The sequence below is a fragment of the Daktulosphaira vitifoliae genome, unplaced genomic scaffold, assembly GCF_025091365.1.
Source record: "Daktulosphaira vitifoliae isolate Bord-2020 unplaced genomic scaffold, ASM2509136v1 Scaffold_3, whole genome shotgun sequence".
In the NCBI taxonomy this organism is placed as follows: domain Eukaryota; kingdom Metazoa; phylum Arthropoda; class Insecta; order Hemiptera; family Phylloxeridae; genus Daktulosphaira; species Daktulosphaira vitifoliae.
This window is the reverse complement of record NW_026099574.1, coordinates 43,805,979-43,828,848: the sequence shown is the minus strand read 5'-3', so window position 1 is coordinate 43,828,848 and position 22,870 is coordinate 43,805,979. Positions and strand designations below refer to the sequence as shown.

General features: G+C 27.7%; 1 long non-coding RNA gene across 1 annotated transcript; it reads right to left on the bottom strand.

Moving 5' to 3' along the window:
* Positions 1-4,287: 4,287 nt before the first annotated feature.
* LOC126901043 (uncharacterized) lies at positions 4,288-7,322 on the bottom strand. The gene is made up of 3 exons (XR_007702960.1): positions 7,221-7,322; positions 6,955-7,130; positions 4,288-4,630 (listed from the first exon to the last, which is right to left on the bottom strand). It is a non-coding gene; the product is annotated as an uncharacterized LOC126901043 (long non-coding RNA).
* Positions 7,323-22,870: the final 15,548 nt, after the last annotated feature.

Below are 22,870 nucleotides of genomic sequence, written 5' to 3'. Positions count from 1 at the left end.
ATCAAATAAATTATAATTTAATCGATGAGTAGTGTATGTTTTGTCGTATATCGTATCATAACGAAACCATTTGAATGGGCGTAAAATAAGTTCATAAATATAATTGAAAACAAACGTATTCATTATATTTTTGATCCGCTTTACGAAAAAAATCTATTTTAATTTTCTGCGATAAAATTATTGTAAAGTATTTATTAAATTTTTATTATTACCAAATCAAAAATGAATTCTTTAGAGCTCTATAAAATTTCAAACAATCAAATGACGATTTAACCTTAAATAAGTATATCTGTTATTAATATCATTTTTTTTGTAGAAAATTAATGTATTTACAATTAATAAATATTATTACTTGATTGAAAATTATAATTTTTAATTCTTTGTTAAAGTTGTTAGATTTTAATCAAATTATTTACATATGAATATTATTTTTTGAAAAAAATATATAATATAAAAGTTTTAGCAATTCTAAAAATTAGATTGAAATTTATAATGACATTTTTATTATCGAGTTACAGTTAAATTTTAAATATTTAACATCTTGTTGAAAAAAAAATATTTTTAAAACTATTATTTCTGTTTGGAAATAAAAACCGATGAAAATCATTCTTCATATTTAACTGTTAGATGTTTTTTTTGTGAGTCATATAGTTAGGTTTAAAAATGATGTAACACAATTTAAATTTTAATATATACAGATCTGTATACATTAAAGATCTCATATAATTGTGATTCTGTTGAAATATTTTTAATAATAACTATTGTTTCCATAATTTACATTTAAAGTATATATTTCATTATGTTATTATTTAAATAAATAAAGTTGACATGCACATAAGGTATAAGTGATCAAAATAGTATATAAATCAAGAAATATATAGAATTAAAAAATACTAAAAATAATTTTCTTATCATTGTTATTATTTTAAGAAAAATCGAGTGACTAGCGTTAAAAAAGTCACGGTAAATATATATAATTTTAATAAACAGTTTAACCTAACAATAGTATAATTTAGTTATTACAATAAAATATCATTTAATAAAGTATTATTATATGTGGGAAGAGTAGGCCTTATACGGAAACTGAACGAACGCACAAACCACTAGAAAACCTACTTAGTATTTTTAACAATAAATTTATTGTTTAATAACAAATATATCGTGCGGGTATAGTTTTTTTAGCTTACAAATTACACAATTACTGTACATATTAATATTACTAAATGATTAGTCACAAAGTCGTCGTCTTAAATATAACAATAACAGAAATATAATATGTTTTGGTATATTTTAAACAACATTTAACTACATTTCCTACAAAATATTTATGTATTTTTAATGTAAATTAAGATATAAATGAACACTTATGAAATCATCAAGAAACAAACAAATTTTTTTTATATTTTTATAGTAAGTATTTATTTAACACGAAATAAACCTGAGTTTATTTTATTTTCAGCTATGATTTCATTTTACAAAACTAAATGTTTACTCTTTTTGTCACATTTGAAAATCGTACTAATTCGATTCGCCTCTTCGGTATACGTCCTTAATAAATTAAATAAAACCTTTTCTGGGTGAACGGCCAGCAAAGCCGTTGTACTGCACTTGCAAAGGTCATGTGCGATATCGTCTGATAATGATGTTTGACCGAGTGTTGAGGGGGCAGTAGTCGAGGGGACGAAATGCCATTGTATTGTCGTGTGATAGAGACAATAAAACATTGCTACCACGTACACACAATTTAGTTCAAAGGTCTTCTATGTAATAACTTCGGATTCGATACGGCTGTACGCGGCACATACAATTTGACACGCCATGTATTTTATTTTATTATATGACCACCGCGTTTTTCTTCTGTGGGATAGGTCATACAACTTTTTTACCATAAACGCATATACAAGTTAGATACAATAATATAATTTTATATATCATGGCGTACAAGTGGCTCCACTATAATGTTGTCCATATAAAAACAATTATAAAGATTCTCTGTAATTTTTTTGTAGGACACCGTAACTCTGATACCATGCAAAGAAAGAACTACAGGTGTAATTTGCATAAAGTCGTGTCAGACCAATCGCCAGTTACCGTTGCAGAAGCGGCAGTGTATCAATCGATAAATAAAACACGTTAGATCCACTTGGTTTAGTATATTACAACTTTGAAATGAGAATATATAGAAAACGGCGTGTGTGTGGATTTCTACGGTTGTTACCGAAACAGATGCCTGTCGCTTTTTATTGATGTCTACAATTGTTTATGACCTTTTTATAATCGACGACCCCGAGACTTGAAAATATATAAATAACAGCTCCTTATTCCTCTAGTATTTTGCTCAACAATCGATTTATAAAGTGAAAATTCTCAAAGGAAAAAATAAAAGAACATTAGTAAAAATTGCAACTTGGACTTAATTTTGATAACCATTTATTGTTGACAACGCGTCCGATAAGGGACGAGTAAAAAATATAATAACCTTCAGTTGGAGAAGAATGTTTGATCAATATATATTAAGACCCATGATGATATTATTTGATTTTTTGATTTAAAAAACAATTTTCATTTTATTTAAAAATATTTGACTTTCCTTAAGACTATATTCGTTAACCGTAGTGAATGAAATGATCTTAAATGCGACTATTAAAATTATAAATACTGTAAATGCATTCGGCTATCGATTTAAGCATTTAACATATCTGTAAAGATACTAAAAATTGCTTATATTACGTGGAAAAATGCATTATTTTTGTTGTTATGTACAGCAGTTAAAAGATAAATGACAAAATATAATATATTAATCATTTTTCAAACACTTCTGGATTTGAACAATGATAACTTTTATTTGAAATTCATTGCGATTACGTTTAATAGTAGTATATTTACAATTCGTAATACGTGTAGTAATTCATTTTTTAAAACGATTGTTCTGATTAACGATACTAGTCTAAATTAGAAATTTTAAATATAATTCTACACAAATTTTATATTGAAATTTTTTCGTGTTTTTTTTTTTAACTTACACGGAACTTTATATAATATGTTTAAAAATGTAAATTTATAATTAATATAATATCAGAGTTATGATAAAATAACCACTTTAAACATAAAATATAGTGGCGTATATAAGGAATCATATAAAAGAGTAGCTTCAGTACTTTTCATAAGTCTAAGTTGGTAAAATTAATTTGTTTTTTATTAAATGCATTTAGAATATAAGTTCTATGTAAAAATTGTAATGTAATATTTTTTATGACGTCTAAAATTAAGCTTTTATAGCTTTACTAGATTTGAACTACAATAAAAATCACGTAAACTGTCAAAAAATTTATTTGTATATATTTTGTAAAAATTCATAACATATAACTAAATTACTAAATGTAATTGAAATTTAATTAAAATGTAACTAATGTGAAATTAACATAAAAATGATATGTAACATTGTGATAAATAAAATAGTAAACATACAAAAAACGTGGTTATCATAAGGAATGTAGGATTGTATTTGTTTGATCCACTTTTCTACTATCGTAGGGCTGTCATTGAAACATGACTCTACGTTGACCACGTTTAATTTTCGTAAAAATCTTTTATTTTTATTTTTGATTTTATATGTTATTATAACTGGAGAAGTCGTGTAAGTATTTTTGGCACACTCAGTAAATGGCAAATTGTTATTAATCGGTGTACTATACACGATGGGCCAAAAAAATTCATAGACTGTGTTTATTACAATATATAACCGGCTTTCTATATGTAATTTGAAAATATTGATTAAAAAACTGAATTTACCTATAACATTACAATCAGATTTAATATTATATTTTAGACACAAGTCGTTAAACTTAAAGTTAAACAATTATATTAAGTTTACTATTAAATGCTAAATATACTTTGAAGTAAAAATATGCGTATTATGAAGTTCTTGTAATTACCTTTAATACAAAATTTTTGCAATTTATTAGTGCCTTTGGAAAACAATTGACCAAAATAGCTGTAAAAAGTAAGCTTTTTTTTTTTTTTGATATGACTAATAAGTTGAGCTAGCAGCAAGCTTTTTGATCTTTGCTCTTTTTTCCAAAGCATTGTATCGGTTTTAAAATAGTCCCAATCTAATTTTTTTCTTCTAAAAAACAAAAATCTTGAAGAGTACATTGTGAAAGGAAAAATTGTCTTATGATTTTGAATTAAATTCATCAATCATTGAAAAATAACTAAAATTATTATAGATATCAAAATTCTGAAATCGCAATTGTTAATAAATAAGATATTGTCAAGGTAATAAGGTTTTCAAAACATCACTATTTCTATGAATTTATAAAATATCGATTTTTAAATTAAATATATTAGTTGTGAGGAATATATTTGTTTAAAATACTATAAAATAAAAAAAATAAGAACAAATATCCTATTTAATTAAATTTCGAAAGCTGAAAAGATTTCACATTCTTTTGATTAATACACCGCGAGTCATAGTAGTGTACTCTACTAAAGGTTAGAGTTCTCACACAGCCGTTGGCTCTTTTTGACTATTGTAGTACTGGAATTGATTTCGTTAGGATTTTACTAGTTTTGATTAAATAAGGTCTTGTATATGATGTTTAACGGTGGTCACGAAACGCTGCAAAGTCTGAAATGATAAAAACCATTCATTATTATGCATTCGTTTTCTATAAAATAGAAGGCACAAACTAAAGAAATGTGAAAAAAAGAATTAAAACACATATATGCTGTTTGTGCTTTCTAGAAAAAAAAACGTAACTATGGGTAATATGGCAAACTCGTGGTGTTTTATAAAAAATTATTGAAGAGGTAAAAAAACCGCAGGCACCGGACAGTCGTGCTGGTTCATTTCGTATGTGACCCCGCACATTTGTGACCTTCCCCTCGGAGAGAATAGGTAATATAAGTACACCAACACTTATTGGCATCGAGCGTACGTACAATTGTATATGTTGTTATTATTATCATTATCATATTTTTGTAGATGATCTCCTGTCGATGATGATCATATAAATTGTAATGATGATGACAGAGCGGCTGATATAAACATGCGCAAATCCCGCAGAGGTGTTGTTGCCGCCGACACCTCGAGCTCAGACCAGCGCGTAACTCTTAATCTGAAGATCACGATCACGATCTTTACATGTTCACACCGTGGAAATTCTAGAAAACCCCAAATTTCTACGCTATTAGCATAATGAGCACGCAGACGTGTAGATACTAAGTATAACGGCGTGTACATGTTTAAAAAAGACTCGAAAAAGAAATTTATGCAAAGTCTGAACTCAATATATTTATTTATGATAAATAAACATCCGTATAACTATATCATGTTATCAAATCAAATCTTTAGTACAAATACAATTTTATTAGTGAGTGAAATAATCAAAATATGGACATTAATACAGGCCCATAACATACGATACAGTGATTAAACTTTACATAATATCAGGAGCATACTTTTATTCGGAACAAAAATCATCTCGAACAATATAGTTAGTAATATTAGAATCTATTTTCTCGACAATTTCAGTGTAATCAATGAGATTGTTTATAAAAGCATAATATCGAAAAATTAATATTTAATTTAAACCTCATATTAAAAAAATTACATTGAATTTTTTTAAATTTATTTGACGAACCTAATTGTCTTATATTCCAAACTTTGGAATAAAATTTTACTATTGCTCTTTTAGAGAAAATTATAGATGTGTTATCATGTTAATTAATATAACAAAAATGGTCTCTAACTAGACTTACTGTTTCATGGGAATGTAATTAATTGTGTAATCAATATTTTAAGAGGGTTTTTGGTGACTAAACGTTTGTATTTGTCAAAATTAATATTTAATCCATACATAATACATTCAATTATTGAGTAGTGTGGTGTGATCTCTAGACTATCAATGTTGATTGTCTATTTAGTTTATTCTAGAGATTTATTCAATCTCGTAAATGTTCTACTGCTGAAGTATAATGAAATCATCAGGAAATAATAAATTTTTATAATATTTGAATATTTTACTAGCATCATCTTGAGAGATTTCAGAAGCGACTTAAATACACTGAGATAGAAATCGTTTTTATTTTATTTGCTAAGAACAACTTAAAATACATCATTTAATCCAAAATAACAGTGAATTAATAACGCCAAGTTACGCTAATCTAATAATTAAAAGGTTTTTTTAAATCGAAACATATATATCGCGTTAGTATAGGATCGTATTAAACGAACATATATTTTATTTTTTTAAACTGAACTATTTAGTTTTTTCGTAGAAATAATTGTTACAACGATAAAAATTTTAGAATTAAAAGTTATAACTTTAGTTAATGTACCTCTAAAGTTATAAATAACTGTAATATTGTTGATGTATGTAACAGTATTTTATATATTAAGTAAAATACTTTAACTAAATTAATTATACATGTTACAATTATAATTTAACAAGTTAGTTAAAACTATGTGAATATGTAGATGTATTTTCAGTTTTTACTTAATTATTGACTGTAACCTTATTGATACTGCTAAACAATAAAAAGCGATATTTATTTAAATAAAGTTTGATATAAAAATATTGACTATGTTAGAAGATATTTCATTGAATATTTAATTAAAAATATTATGTTAATTTACAAAAATTTTTAAATTGCTCTAAACTTCTGTTCATTTTTCAAATAAGACAATATTATCTTATATTTATTTCTTAGTGACATTTAGTAAAAAAATATATGCCAGGAAGTAATGGGAAAATTTATTTTTATTATTAAAATTTTATTGCATTCATTGTACACAAGCTACATATATGTACGTCATTCTCCAAGTCGTGAGTGAAGGGTTAAAGTTATCAGCTATCGGATCTCTTGTGTTGACAATGAACGTTTGACAAATAAGTGAAACAAAGTGCCCGTAAAACTATGCATCGTAGTTCTAGTAAAAATAATACATACGCTTTAATATATATGCTGGGAAATAAACAAAAAAGGTGATTCCTCTCATAATGAATTGGAATCGACTAACAAAATATTTGCTTTCTATTTTCACTCTATTCAAACGTCCACATATTTTTCAAATTCACTTCAAGATAGTCTTTTTGCATGGCTTGAGGGTAAGTTAATAAGGTCATCTGTAAAAGTCGAGATTGTCAATATTATGTTGTTGTTTTTAGTATTTATAAGTGTCGTATACTATGAGATGAAAAATTACTTTGACTTACTTAAATATGATATTTATGAGTTGCTAGGTTACTAAACTTAAGGTAATACAATTAATGTAAGTCGATAACTTTTTCACAATAGAATTGAATACTATGTTTTTAAGGAATGAATAAAACTAAATAATTCATATAGATATATAAATTAAAAATCAATTCAATGTAAATAACACTATGAAATAATCCAAAAATTCCCATACGTCAATATGATATTTTAAATGTACACGTTATTTTACACACAAGTAGTGTAATTTCAAAATAAAATATCATAAATTCGTACACAAATATAAAATTTGTATCACTACTTATCCAATTGTTTCCTTACATAGTAAGTATTAAATATGTCCAATACATGAGTGTAATAATTGACTTATATAATAAACTATCTATTGATTTGCGTTAAGAGTCTTGCTGATGTTATATTTTAATATTTAATGAATATTTGATGTTAAATATAATATCCTTATTTAAGAAATGCATATGAATGCATTATATTAAATGACAATCAGTTTGAATAAATCATATTTACTTGTAAACTCATCGGGATGATCAATAGTTTAATATTTGTAATTTAAAATATGCATAAATTATNTATATTAAATGACAATCGGTTTGAATAAATCATATTTACTTGTAAACTCATCGGGATGATCAATAGTTTAATATTTGTAATTTAAAATATGCATAAATTATTGGCTTGTGTTGAGAATAAATTATTGCATTATAATTTGTCATAAAATTATAAAATGAATACTTGAATCATGGCCAAGTCGTATCCTCACTAACGTATACTGCTGTAAAAATAACAAATGGTTCACCGCTGTAAACCATTTGTAGGCGGTCAAATTATAAACACTTCATTCTTAATAAATTTTCTATTTCAGATTTAATAAAAAATATGAAATAAAAAAGTCTAATTCTTTGTATTTATCAATAATTTTTGTAAAAAAGTTGCAAGAGATCATATTTTTGTAAAATTGTGTTAATATTCTGTAATTTGTTTAACAATACTTAACTTTTAAGAAATTTAAATAAAAATTGAGTATTGAAAATGAACATTTTATGTGTCAAGTACTTGTTTATGAATGTTTTTATCTATTATAATGTTTTAATCTATTATAGAGATCAATACATAGGGTAGAGGATTAAGGTGATGTTTTTACTAAAACCTACCTCATAGATGATAACACAATGTACTTTTAGCTCTTTTATATTTGCAAACATAGTATATTATTTATAAGACTTCTCAGTTTGAATGCATTTAGTATTTTTCCATTTTAAATGCTTTTCCCCTTATTTGAAAATGTTTATAAGATAAAATATATTTACGGTAAAACGATGAAGTTGGTATTATAGTTTTTGTGCGCGTGGCTTATATACTATCCGAAGTCTCAAGTAGTCGGTTTATTATTTTATTCGATAAGTCCATTGATAGTAATCCGTGCATTCACGGTTTCTACATAAATCTCGATTATTGTGTGTACCACTGGTCTGGTTCACTGCGTTGCCACCAACGAGGAATAAAATGTATAAAGGACTTTCCTAAGGTGTATAAAGCAACATTGTCTCCATGGAAATTATTCCACGCTTCTTTTTAAGATTCAGGTAATATATTAGCAATTTTTTTGTGCGTCCATACCTATCAAAATATTATTTCTTTTTGTAGTGACAACGCGCTGAGGTGGCAGATCCTGCGGCAGTATTTTTGACTTTTTTACGCGAGCAAACACAAACAACACACCGAAAACATTAAGTACAATAGGATGAATCGGTTTGTAACGGCGTGTGTGTCTTTGGTTTGTTCGAGCGTGCGTGCATAATATACCTACAGCGAACACATTATAATGTATAAAAGCAATGCCGGACAATGGGGACTTGATGGCGTTCAGTTAGCGCAAAGGTATAGACTTGGTAGATAATTTAATATGGCAAAGAGTCTATGAAGCATTCAACATTATATATATATATATAGTGTTAATTTCGCCAATGCGTCGGAAAACGGTGGCGGTGACAGAGATGATATATATAAGTGTATATGAATGTCATTTGCTAAATAGAGGGCTTAATGACCCGTGAAAAATTTACTGTTGACAATAGCGACGGTCTATGTGTTTACCCTGACTCGGATCAAAACAAGAAGAGCGAGCAATAGACAGCGCAGGAAACATTTTGAATGGTAACGTCATCGATGAAGGGTCTCAAAGTCTAGCCTCATTCATTAGAAACTATTTTTTTTAACAGCGATTTTTCTAACGCAAATCAAGAACGGTTATTATTATTTATGAGTGTGTTCACCCATATATATGCTAATATGTATATTGATATATTTTTTTTTGTTATTTAACATTGCTCATCTAGGGATAACAATTGATTTTATTACAAAAATATTAGAAATAGTTATTTCTGTTTAAATTTTCACAATTTACTTTTTTAAATGTAAATTGAAAAATTGTCGAATTATTATTCTTTTTTTTTTTATAATTACGCATACTAAATATGTGTGATTATACAAAAAGAGAAATCTACATAATATTATAACAATTATCACTATAATAATATACGAGTTCAACTTTTATATTTGTTTATAATACTGTGATGTCGGTATTTTACAAATAAATGATATACATATTTAATGCTGGTAATCAAACTCACTAAAAAAGGAATAAATAAGTGTTATTGGTTTAAACCTTGAGTTGAGATTTTTATTTAATAATTTTATCTAATGATAATAAATTATTAATTGAGCTTTATGTTTTGAAGTTTTTATCTGATATTTTTGGTTTGGACCACAAATGAATTGCTTACAGGTAATAAATCACTGTGATGGAACAACTCGCGTACAAATAAATACACAAACAGATAAACTGTACAAAAGCTACTTTATTAAAGTGACGGAGTAAAGGGAGTTATCGTGTTGGGAGTCAACCAGCCGGCCACTGAACAGTCTCGCTTATTATATACCGTCACAATGGGATGAGATATTTTGACAACGATAGTGACATTACATTATGGTGATACCTATTTCTCCTGTGAGGGCTTTTTTCGTTTTTTTACTATCAAAAGGCAATACTGAATACATATACTGATCGGCCACAGTAACAAAACGACAGACTCAGGGAGACCATTATACAAGACCAGTNGCTTATTATATACCGTCACAATGGGATGAGATATTTTGACAACGATAGTAGTGACATTACATTATGGTGATACCTATTTCTCCTGTGAGGGCTTTTTTCGTTTTTTTACTGTCAAAAGGCAATACTGAATACATATACTGATCGGCCACAGTAACAAAACGACAGACTCAGGGAGACCATTATACAAGACCAGTCGACCAGAAATTCCGAATGTGAAAAGCGTACAAAAATTACGATCACCACGGTTTTGTTGACAAATTTCGCACCCCGCCAACTAGTGTGTATGTTTTTTGGGATTCGAAAAACTGATAACGGCCATCTGTCGGTAGCCAACAATAGGCAATAACAGTTTCATGTACTTATGTGACTTTTTCTTTTCATTTTATTGACTCCGTCACTACACTATATAGTGCCAAACAAAATATATCAGATAGGCGGGAAAATATTTACAAAAAAATATATACAACGACACTAATCTCGTTGTGGTCAATCTCTATGCTCTCCAGACATGCTCAGTATCAATCAATCACACAGTGATGCGTGTAAACGATAAGATGTAACCAATTGCTAAAATCAAGATTCGACAGTACTCACAATTGTTAAAAATCACATTGTACTTATTGGAAGGTATCATACAAATATTTGAACGTGATTAATACAATAATATACTATAGAATAGAGTTCAATATCAATAAAAATTACTTAATTTATTGGCAAATAAATTTTATCATTATTGTTCATAGGAAAAGTTTCATTTGTAAAAATAAAAAAAATGTTGTTTCTAACGAATTACAAACTATTTCATTAATTTCATAGTAATATAATAATAATAAATTTTATTCAATTATTTCTTTTTCAAACATACAACTGAAAAATCGTAGTGGTAACTATTTGAATTTGGAGTATTTTAAAAATAAAACGATGGAAAATGATTTTTAAATACACCGTACTGTTAAAATTTGTTACAGCCTAAAAGACTTTTCTCATAAACGAATATTTTACCAATTATTTAAATGTGAATTATTCAAGGCCTCTTTAAAATATTTGATTTTGGACTATACCAATATAAAGATATTAATAAATATTATATATATATTATAAATATAAATGATATTTATGTAGTTTTAAAGTTTGATAAGTGATAGTATAAGATAAGTATCAGTTGTAATTTAACCGTTCTTTGCGTGATTTGAGGTGGTATTACATAGAAAATTTTTCAAAACTAACAAACAAGAAATATTTTATTTTCATCTAGTAATTTTATTTGACTCTATGGATTTTGAACACGGAAATACTCTCTTCCCTATTTTGTTTCTGACTTACGGTATGACATACATAGCTGTTAGTTAACTAAATTATATCGACATAAATCGTGATTATACTAAAATCTGCAACGCTGCAAAATACAGTACATTTAAAAAAATTATTATGCTTAGGTTGAAATTAAGTTAAACTGTTAGTGCTAGTATACTTTAATGAGATAGGGATAAATTTATTCTTTCTTTATGTTCTTTTCGATTATATTTTTCTGGATAGTCCGAGTAAAAGTAATGTGTAATAATAAGTCATTGAATGTATGTAAAATAAACTAATATTATACGAAGAGTGACTAAATTAGGTTAAAAATAATTAAATATTATTTTATTATCATATTACGCAATGAGTGATACAAAATACGACACTTGCGTCATGTGCATTATCATGAGATGACTTGTGAACACACGATGTGATTGAGTTTTTTCTTGTTATAATTGCTTGCAGTATGACAAGATAATGTATTTTTAAGTTATTCACATAGCTGGTAGAATAATATTTTTTTTTTTTACACTGCACTAAGAGTTGCATAAAACAAATCGTCGTTATGGTGTTCGGTTGAACGTAATAATTAATTGATAAATACATCAGAGAAGATTGAGGAGTATGTGTCTTCTAATGATCACGGTAAAAAAACCTGCAGAGTTAACCCTTCTAAAATCATTTCGAGCAAATAACTATATTTTATCTCAAACCACTTGCAACTTAATTTTACATCAGTATACACTTAATAAATGAGTTAATGTAATTATAATAAGTTATTATTCGATAAAATAAATAGATACCACTCAGCAACCAGTACACTCACGATGTTATGCTATTGGCGACTCACGATGAAAATACTTATAGATTATAAATGCATGGCCAACATTTATAAGTGTTAGTGTGCATAGTAATTTAATCAGTATTTCTTATTGCAGAATTTACCGGTAATTGTTACTTGGCACTTTTTATAAGACTACGTCGTTTTCAGTGTTCTTCATACACCTTTTTATAGCCCAGATCACGAGTCAGTATAAGACTAATATATACATGTGCGTATCTATTAATACTTAAGAAATTGTTATGGAATATGTCAATGACAATTTAATAAATAGATCAACCAGTTAAAGGGAAATTAAAGAGCAATCGAAAGAAATTATTTTAGTTTGAGACTAGAATTACAAGATATAAATTTTGAAAAATAGAATTATGTATCTAAGTTAATAATTAAGAATCAATAATATTTTTAAATTCGTACTTTAAGGTGATTTGTTTAATATTATCCACTCAATTTCTCATAATATAATAATTATATTATATGATTTTTTTATAATAATTATATTAAAAAAATTAGTTTTGATATTATTAAATTGTGTATATTTCTTGATTTATTAATTATTAAGTATTTTTTTAATTCATCCCTTATACCTTATTAGATTATCAATTTTATTTTATAAATAGCAACCTACAATTTTAATTAGCTTATAAAAAAAAATCATCAAATTAAGAAAGTAGCTGGTTGATTACAAATTTTGACACAGTAATTCAGAAATTACATTTATTCTAAAATATTAAGTGGAAGTGAGAGGTTTGGGTTATGTTATTTTTATTACGATTACTGTAGCTTTAAATTTAAAAATGTGAATAGTTTCCGAGTACTATTTTAAAAGTTGTTATTGAACATTAATTTTGTTAATTAGATGAATTTCTATTTTATAACCTAGTAAATATGAAGGTTTCTATTTAAAAAATAAAGTTAACACTCTTAAAAGATATAAGAGATAATTAAAAAAATAATTGATAAATTTAGAAATATATAAAAATAATAAATACCAAAATAATTATCTTTACACTAATAGTATTTTAAGAGAAATCGAATGGTTAATATTAAAATAATCATCACTCTATGCAATTAAAATTATCAAAATTTATGTGTTACGTCGTGTGAACCTTTTTTTTTATCTAAATGATTTTTAATGCTTTTATAATTTATACCAGAAAATCATACTTTCTCGTTTTTTATCCATGTAAATAATTTTGTTTTTAAATGTTATCCAATCTCTGAAATATCAGTACAATAGTTCGGAGAAACTGTATAAAAGAATTAAAAAATTATTTTTAGTATAATAAACTCATAAAATGAAATACACTATTACAAAACGTGCGATTTTGAGTGCTCGTTAGACAAGCTTTGTACAACGTCATAATTCTTTTGAATTTAATCACGTATTGAACAGTACTCGCTTATCGTTTGGATGAGTTAAGATTTTATGCAAAGACACAGCAACAAAAAGAAATAGTAAGATGACAGACCCCATCATCAACACATGGCTTTTTGACCTGAAAAATCATCACGGATTGTGAAACACATATAAATTATATTGTGTATGAATTGAAGCGTACTTGCTTTGTTGTGATGTATTATAGTTTTGTGTTTTGTATTTCTTTAACAGTCGTTTACAATGGGAAAAAAACAAAATCTTCAGTTGTATATATTTTTTTTCTCGAGTCAATAAATAAAAATTAATAAAGTTTAGAATGGGAAAAGATTATTGAACGTTCAACGCGTTTTGTATAGCAATACGAAGATGTTTCTACCAATTTAAATGCCAGCCAGTATAATGATATGCATTATTTAGATTACTAACACTCTTCAGCCCAGGTGGTACGATCATTATTAAAAATGTTAACTTATAAAAAATAAATCGGTTAAAACTCATGGTGTTACCTCTATCGACATCTTAACCGTGGAAACCATCGATACACACTATTATAATGATCTACATTTTAACGGCTGTACACTCATTAAAGTGGGCATTATGCTGTTAACCTTTGTGGGTCAGAATATACTTAGGCACTGACTAAGTATTTGATCCAGTGGAGTTATCGGGAGCAATCTCGATGATAAGCGAGTCAATGAAGTGAATGTCTGTCTGAATCGACGAAAAACACCTGACTAAAATTTAATTTTTAGATTAGACGTACGTCTCTAAACTGGATTATTATTGATGTCTTACGTAGTTACATTTTTTTTTTTTTTTGACAGCCTACAGTGATTTTATATACTCACTCATAATATATTAACTATCTAAACAGTAGAAATCTCATAGTAAGGTTATAGACACTAGAAAAAATATATAATTGCCACTTAGGAGTTTTAGTTAATATGTTTATAAAACACAACCAGTATTTTATTTTTTTTTAATAAAGTAACTGGGCTCTATGAAAGTCATCCTTGAACTTCTGAAAAAATATTATTGTTTCGACATTTTTCGATGACAATAATTAAAAGACGAATAAAATAATAAAATTGAACAAGCGCATATTTTTGTGATATTTCATAGAACATAGACAATAAATCTCAAGGCTTTGAACAAATCAACTTCAATTACACGGACATAATTCAGAATTGAATTCTTTCAGATACCGTATAATAACATTTTATAAACATGAAATATAATTTGAATTGTTCGATTTAAATTTAATGACCGTCGTTGTTAAATTTTACAATATACTTTAATGATTGTTTAAGCATATTTCAATACCAATGTGTCGATTTCGCCTGTATAAAATAAAATATTCTTTGAGGTATTTCAATTATTTATTTTTTAATTTTATCGGTTATAAAAACCGAATGATTTTTATTTTGTTGAGGTGATATCGTTTTACGAACAATTTCATATAAACTATGCAAAAAAAAAAAAAATACGCGCGAAAATATAAAAGAACATTTTATGCCATTTTCGATTACACAAGTCATGTTTAGAGACTATTTTACGTTATTTTTTCACATTATTAACAATAACTAAAAAAAATACACATCAAACGACGCATTATGCTGTAGTGGGAGGGTGTAGTAATAAATTTTCATCAACGTCTAGCTACCATTACGGGGCGTTTTGAAAAGTGCATATAATACGATTAAACCTGTTGGATGTATTCTGGTTTTGTTCTTTTATTTAAAACGGCTTTTTGGCAAAATTCGTATGATAAAGTGTCCGAGAGACTTTCACGGCTGTCATGGGAGTGAAATAAAAATAATAATAAAAAAAAAATCCTACAGGTAACAAAAAATAAGAGGGTCGTGATACGAATGTTATTATTTTTCTTCTCTTTCTTTCGCTCGGTATCGGTGCAGACGGTCTTTACGGGCCATCGTATGGAATTCCACTCCGCCCTCGAATCCCTTGTAAATAAAATATGTTTCTGTTTGACTTTAGACAGGGGGACGCGTTATCTGATCCTTGGAAATAGATCAGCACCCAAATGTTATTGCCAAGGTATGTAGGGTTGCTCTCACCCCCGCACGCGGCCGATACAAGATCAACAGTTATAAATATCTCGCGAGCAACCCGACATGTAAATTAGGGTGCTGCAGGTAGGTTACCTAGTCAGTTTTTATTTCACCAGTCCCCTCGTCGGCTTAAAAACACCCTGTGCGCATAAGATAGGCCACGGATTACACGATTTGTATGTATACACATAAAATGTGTACATACACACTCGGATAATGTGTATTATATTTTACCCCAATCTTTAATGGACTTGAGTGCGTCCGACATCTTTTACTGGCTTTGTTCTTGTTTTGTACAAATCGGGTTGTCACTGATGCGAGTACTTCAGTTTACCTCTACGGTGGTATGGCTGTCTCCGTTGCCAAAACTACGAGATAGGGTCGGATTCCAAAATGGGACGCACAACTCCTTCGGAGTGTTTTTTATCTCCAACTAATATTCACAAGTGTATGGTAAGGCGGTTGAAATGAACGAAATAGAACATTTTTGGGCGTACCAAATTTTAATCGAAATGAAATTTATAAACTTGATTAACAAGAGAGCGAGAAACATGTTGTGTAACCTCATCAACGGGTAGAAATTCCGACATGAAAATCACCGGCCTTCCCTGTTTGACTGTTATTGGAATACAAAAAAACTCAAAACTTGACAAATGGCGTAGTCTCTCAGAGGTGCGAAGGGCGTATGCTAATATCTTTAATGTACAATTAATCTGATGAATACACTCAAAGATAATAATTATCATGATCAACTTTTCAAACACTTGATACGAGGCGTTTAAGATTTTTTTTATGTATAAGCCACCGCGTTGTTTTGACAGGCTCATAAACGAAACGTCCCGAAATATTTAATTGAATAACGAAAATAATATTATATGCGCAGTGTTTAAACATATTATCAAAACCGACAAAATTTATTCTGCTGGATCGTATCAGTTTCAAAATAACGTGTATGTATACCCTATAGCGCAGAGAAAGACAGAATTTAAAATACAAAAGATAAATTTCTACTAAATTATTACAAAAAAGAAAGCAATTGTATAATTTTTAAGGGTCAAAGGGTGTAAGATTTAAGTGCACATTATTAACATATAAAATGAGTTTTCTGTGTAGTGTTTTTTTTTTTTACTAATTTTTTGTGTAAAATAAAAATTGTAGAGAAATTCTTGAACGAATTGTTTTCTTTGGCTGCAAATATTAAAAAAAATATTTAAATGTTCTTAGTAATTATTATTTTTAAATCGTTTTTACTGTCTACCAACCGAAACTATTATTTCGTCAGTAATTATTTTATTCATTATAGTGCTTTTAATTAATTAAAATGTTTATTTATTATGTACAAATTTTTTTAATTAGTCCAAAAATATTCTATATTTTAAACAACAAAAAATGTTTTTTTTACTGACAGTTGACATGTAATCACTCAAAAACAATCTGATTGCTAAACATTTTTTAAATGTTCTATATTATGAAATAAATTAGTTATAAAAAATATTATCGTAATATTAATATCTGATATTTTTTTATACGTTCTTGGGTCGTTTTCACTGGTCAGATCCGGTTAACCGCTGCAATGGCAATTTATACGTGATATACTCCGTTTAGTAAGATAATAGAATTAAAGTCATCATAATAACGTCGACCTGTATTCAATACACGAAACGAAAGTAACGCAACTATAAATTAAAAATCAAAAAAAATTCTGTGGTTTCTTAATACTTTCAGCATCTTTTAGCCGCATACGGTCGTGTCGCCTACATTATTTTATAATAATTTTAAAATATTTTCTATTAAAAAGTCGAATTGGATTGCTAGCCATCACCAAAACGCGCGTGTGGTCTTTTCTGACATCGTTTCGACCGTCCAGTTACCAGTTGAAGTTTAATAATTAATAACAAAGGGGTTCTTACGTAAAAGGTTTATAGAAAATATACATTATACCTAAAGTGGTCCTATTGGTATTAGCAGATGTTGGCATTTTTTTTTTTTTTTTTGATAAATGATTTGGCTCCGCCTTATCTAAATACAAATCTTAAACGTTCCTATTAAATGGAATGCAAAAATAAATAAATACGATGTTCCTCAGAATTTAAATGCATCTTAAACCACTACCTGGTTCTCAATGTAGGCCTCCTTATGTTCACATAGTAAAAAAAAAAAGTATCAATAATTAATTAACGCTCACCATTTAATAAATACTAAATATAAAATGACAATGGAGATGTCTCTATACTATTATGTAATTGATGAACAATCCAATCTATTTACGAACATCAATAAATCAATTTTTACCGCAAATTCAAAATGATGGTACTAACTAATAATAATTTTTTATTTTACATTTTTCTGTTCTTATGCTTATAATTTTTGTTCTAATTATTACTTACAGACCGTCTTATTTATTATAATCTTTAAATAACAGTAGAAGCCGTGACCGATACTTAGTGACTTATTTAATTTTATCATATACATTTAGCCATGTAATGAAAGAATATTCTTGAGAAAATTTTCTCCATAACATGAAATTCTCGATAATTTTTCTGAAGATTTATCGAGAGATTAAAAAATTAGTCAATACTGGTAAAACTACTTAACGACGTATTATTTTCGACATTTATTTTAAATAAAAAAAGAGCTCGGCGACGTTACTTTGGGAAAATTATTCACGAATATAAGAAACATTTTTTTTAACACACTGAGAGTTTAAAAATTTTATCAAAAACGGTAGCCTCAGCTAGGCGAAGTCTAGTACTTATATATTCATATTCCTGTATTCTTAAAAAAATAGAACTCAATAATTTTTCTAAGAATATTGAATTAAAATCGAAAATTATTTTAAACAATGAATATTTATTGGAAATTTGTGATAGTAAAATAATTATGATTAAACATTTTATTTAGTTGCTAGCTGCATGATAACAAAATTGTAAAAAATTTTTTTAAAAACATTCGAGTAAAAAATGAGCCGATTATTTTAAATTTCTATGGATTTTTTTCTTTGTATTATTTTTTTTCTATGGAATCTCAATGTTTTTGGATTTTTATGGTTTCAAAAGGTCTTATTTATTATTTAAAAACCATAAATAATTAATCACCCAAAATAATTATTTAGCCTAGGAGCAATCGAAAAATGTCCAGCCAAAAATATTTCTATTTAATTACCGTAAATTAATATTTGGTTATTAAGAATTTATAATATTGAAAATATAAAATTAGATAATTGGTCAATTTTTATTCCAAGTAAACTATATCTCCAATTTCGATTGACCAATTTTATACTTGTTGGTCAATTCAAGACTATTTTACAATAATGTAAAATGTAGTAAAAATGAGTTAAAAAGAATATTCTCATCTTTTGAGAATATTCTCAAGAACATTTTCGAGAATTTTCTATAAAAAAATTATTACAGTAATTTTACACTGTATGTATAACGTGTTCTAGATCGTTGTGTCGAGAGTGACCGGTGGCGATTGCCACCTATATAATAATAATAATATTACAAAGAAGTAAAAATGATAAAAATTGTTCGATCGTGATTAGCCCGAAAACAAACAACAGTTCTCACGGGTCGAACATTGCCACTTCTATCCGAATCAACACTGCGTGTACATTCGGTGTAATGGAATAAGTATAAGTGTTTTTTAGAGCTTCTGCCCGAACGCAGTAATAACCGTAATGCCCAAGAGCGCCGCCGTAATTTGGTGGCACGGTCTTATGCAGCGCGTTCATCATAGCACATTATTAAATCTATATAATGTAGTGTACATAGTACATTTATACCTATGCATTTAAACATACAGAAGCACTTTGATGCTTGCCGGATTATTATTATATGTATTAAAACAATATTGTATTGCTGTCCTTGGTTTACGCGTTTCCGACGCTGTCGATCTGGACCGATCACTTTAAGACGTTATTATTAAATTAATAATAAGTTATTAACATCAAACATGGTGAGAATTAGATACTCAGATGCTACACGTCGGCACCTTATATACATAGTTGTCTTAAATGATATTATAGACCTGATATTAATATTATTTCTATCCACTAACGTCATTCAAACAACTTGCTTTATACCGTCGCCGCCGTTTAATTGGAGTTAAAAAAACACAGTTAATATAGACCAGTTTAAAATCTAGAATTAATTCCGTTTTTTGTGATGTGGAGTATAAAATAAGTAATTAAATAAACAAGCGAATAATTACAACATTTTATTATCGGCTAATGCATTTTTTACAGTAATGCCATTAAATATTTCAGTAAATTGAACATAATATCGCGGTTGAATGAATTCGGTTGTATATTTAATTGATGGAAAAATCAAAATTCGCCAGGAAGTGTGTCGCCTGTGCACATTACTGACTTTTGGTTGACGATGATTTTGCGCGAAACTGGTTCCCATAAGTTACTGTGTTTATAATATTATTTGTCGTGACCGAAACGAAGGTCAAAAAAAAGGGTTAATGGACAAAATGATAAACGAGCTTTGAAAAAAAGATTAATGAAGTATAATATGATTGTAAGGAATGGGTTGATATAGATTTTTGTTAAAAAATGGAATAAAGATGGGTTAGAAGCCTGCAGAGACCGTGGGAACACTAATGCTATGTTGTCATTACCTGACTGCCTCTGAATAATATTCCGCAGTAAATGCACTTAGAATATAATAATAATAACAATAAAAGGAAAATAATTCATAATATATAGGTACATACTTTTTGTACATTTTAAGTTAATGGAATTGTCGTTAGTAAAGATTTTGTGAAATACTTTTCTGACGTCTAACGGCTACAGAAATATTTTTCTGATACAATTGACGTATTGTTCATATTATTTGCATTAATAATACTCTGTTTTATATTCGAATTTTGTCATTGAATTTAATCCAAAAGTTCCTTATCTTTAATCTTAAAACTACAGTTAATTACAACTAAGCTATAATAATGGCTTCATAATTTTCTTCGTATTTCTTATCATGAAGTTACATTGTATTATAGTTTTAATATTATTTGTATGTTGAAAACAAAATTGTTAATCTTCAAACTGTTTTTATTTATAAGTACAAATGTGTATTAACTACTAAGATATAAAATATCCTCCACAAATATTATTTTTAAATCATTTTAATTACATTAAAATTATAATTACAGTCTTTTATTTATTAGAGAATTTGTGGAATACACTTGGACGTCGGTGGATTAAAACTTTAAGTGTAACAATGTAAATTGAGTTTCAATACAATGTCAATATCTTTTGGGTCAGAAAAATCTAAACAATTATTTATATAAAATATTAAAATTTGAGAAGAAGGCTGCACTTTTTGCTCCCCTTTAAGATGATCCTATATTCTTATAATTTATTATTTAAAGATACTATATATATATATATAAAGAGTAATATAAGCGGCTGTCGTTTGGAATCATATTTTAAGTCGTTTGTAAGCGGTTATGTTTATGATGTGCCATAATATATGCTACATATACAGATGACTGGTTGAAAACATACGAAAATCCCATAATATAATATTATATATATTATTTTAACTGTTCGATAAACAATTGTATATAAAATGTGTCTGCGGCGTCTCCGCGGGGATCCAAAGATCACTACTACCCCCTTACCGTGTTACACCTGCACAATTCTATCTTGTCTGACCACACCGCTTTCTTACAGTGATGTTATTGTTGTGAGTATGTGAGCTCGTTTTTATATTCTGCATTTATTTTATATCGGGGGTAACTTGAACATTATATTATAACTGCTCATTTTTAAAAATGCATTTTTTTTTTAGATAAAAAAATTTTATAATAAAATTTATTCTTGAAATATTTGAGGCAGTTGATTAAACTTTGGCAAATCTTAAAGTTATACTATAGACAATAACAAATTAGTAGCAGTGATTTTTTTTTATTGGACAAAATTACAATTATTTTATCCGTCCGTGAACCGCAGTCATTATAATAATATACTCTGTTGTAGTGCTGGACAGATAAAACTGAAAAGTGGCCAACGTAATTACATCTTTGAGTTTGCGAGTTATATTCGACGTGGGTGTATGATGACATCCTGTGTGGTATACAGATTGATCGGCCGGAGTAAATAGATTTTTTCCCTCGTATTTATACGTTTATATTTTATAATGTTGTGGTTTTTATTTAGGTCCGGATGTTTTTGAAATTGACTTCTGAATTCCGCGGCGCGATTGTTGTTTTATACAACCATTCTACTTGGGCGGCACTTTCATACGACCGGTATAACATTATGTCGTTGAATAAAGGCACACACCACTTTAATTAAGCTTAAAATTGATACGTGACCCCATTGCTGTTCTTCAATATAAATAATATTGTACATAATGTAGTATTTGTTGTTGTTTTTTACATTGCTTTTCGCGGTTTTTCTTCGATCTTACAATCTATTTTGCTTTTTGGTATCTCGATATGATTTTCGTTTTGCAAAATAGCAGAATAACTAAAACCAAAAAAAAAATTAATCTTGAATACTTTAACAAAAAATCTGACTACACGTCAGATGCCTAGATATGAAGTTAACAGAATACTACATACAATGTATAATTATTATATTTTGGATTTAGCAAACATAGAATAATTTTCATTCGATGACTTCATGTGATTGGTTAATTGGTTAAAAATCTAATGTCAATATATTTGTAATGCACTTAAAAATATGGATCCAGTCTAAGTGACTTAAACGAATGGTAACGTTAGTATAAAGGAAGTAATAATTTTCATGGTTGACGTTAATATCTGTTCTCTTATATCATTCTGTCTTGATAGTACTACAAATAAATGAAAAAAGAATGTTTATGTTAGTTTGTTCCGAATAAATTGTCATATATGTATTAGTGTTTCTAGTGGTATATCATTCTATTTTAGGTGTAAGTATCATAATAAATCGT